General features: G+C 47.5%; 1 protein-coding gene across 1 annotated transcript in view; it reads right to left on the bottom strand.

Annotated features, from left to right (window-relative positions):
• Positions 1–1,131, bottom strand: part of pik3cb (phosphatidylinositol-4,5-bisphosphate 3-kinase, catalytic subunit beta) — a 71,136-nt gene extending 70,005 nt beyond the window's left edge. The window contains exon 1 of the mRNA XM_072461971.1: positions 1,054–1,131. The gene's annotated coding sequence lies outside the window, so the exon portion shown is untranslated. The remainder of the gene's footprint in view (positions 1–1,053) is intronic.
• Positions 1,132–1,487: the final 356 nt, after the last annotated feature.

Below are 1,487 nucleotides of genomic sequence, written 5' to 3'. Positions count from 1 at the left end.
GATTCGCAGCCACACGTCGTCTCCGAACAGAACCGCCGCGGCCCTGACCTTTGTTGATGTAGAAAAGCTGCACTCTGCACCGCGATTCCCAACTGGCACAACTTTTAATATGAACAGGCAAACTGAGAGCAACTAAGAACCGGCAGGGACATGACAGAACTGAAACGTTGGCTAAATAGACAAATCACAATGTATTTTTGATACTGTAATAGTTTCTGGACCACACGGATGGTAAAACACACGACATAAGACCTTTTATAACAATGGCAGGCGCAATATTGAATCAAAATGTCAAAAAAGAATAAACAATTTCGGATTTGTATCAATAGCACACTTTTTTGAAATAAATACTCTATATCTAAAAGCCTTCGGTCGCCATATTTCAACTGTAATTTGGTCAATAATCACTGACTTAGCTGGACAAATGCTCAACTTTGTCATAGTTTGGTGAAAAAAGTTCTCAAAACATTAAGCCCATTTTATCTGCTTCCAACACATCAAGGACAACAAACATGTCACATGTTGCCCAACGACCCTCCCACTGATAAACGTAGATCATCTTTTTGCCTGTAGACCCCGCCTCCTGCTTTCAGACCCCGCCTCCTGCTTTCAGACCCCGCCTCCTGCTTTCAGACCCCGCCTACAGATTTCAGACCCCGCCTACAGATTTCAGACACGGCTCCCCTAGTCAGAACCCCGCCCCCTGCTTTCAGACACCACACCCTGCCTTCAAATCCCCCCCTGCTTTCAGACCCTGTCCACTACAGTGGGTGTAACACTTGGAACACTTGGAAACCAACCGCCATAAAACACCAAAGAAGAAGAAGAAGACCCGCCCTGCTTTCAGACCCCGCCCCATGATTTCAGACACGGCCCCCTTCGTCAGAACCCCGGCCCCCTTCGTCAGAACCCCGGCCCCCTTCGTCAGAACCCCGGCCCCCTTCGTCAGAACGCCGCCCCCCCTCGTCGGAACCCCGCCCCCCCTCGTCGGAACCCTGCCCCCAGCGACGGCCCAGGTAAAGTAGGTCAGGACAATTAGCACACTGTTGTTACCTGCCGTTTCCAGGGCTTTTATGTCCTGCTGCTCTGCTCCTTGCTGGGAGTGTCTGGGAACTTCAGTCCAGGCTGCATCTGCCAAAACAAGAAGGTTGAACAATGCGTTATTACAGACTTGTGTGTGGGTGAGGTGTACACACATCCACGAAACTCGACCCAGACAGGACAGTACTACTACTTCATTGTTGTGAAGCGTCTCAAAGTACGTTATTGTATTGTATTGTATTATCCATTCACTCCCCAAACTTGATTGTGGTAAGACACTGTAAACACGGCTGAGGATCTGTCATAAATGGAACTGCCAATGGTTAAGGTTAAAGTCCATATTACACATCAGACTACACTCAGTAAAACAAAGATTATATTTAAGATTTGATCAAATGTTTTGCCCGTTTTTCTCCAATTTGGCTATTTTGGCCAGCAAAAATGAC

Source organism: Eucyclogobius newberryi, unplaced genomic scaffold (assembly GCF_026437365.1).
Source record: "Eucyclogobius newberryi isolate DKJ021-1_F unplaced genomic scaffold, fEucNew1.0.hap1 SCAF_10, whole genome shotgun sequence".
Lineage (NCBI taxonomy): Eukaryota > Metazoa > Chordata > Actinopteri > Gobiiformes > Gobiidae > Eucyclogobius > Eucyclogobius newberryi.
Note: the sequence above shows the minus strand (reverse complement) of the source record. Positions and strands in the feature narration are given on the sequence as shown.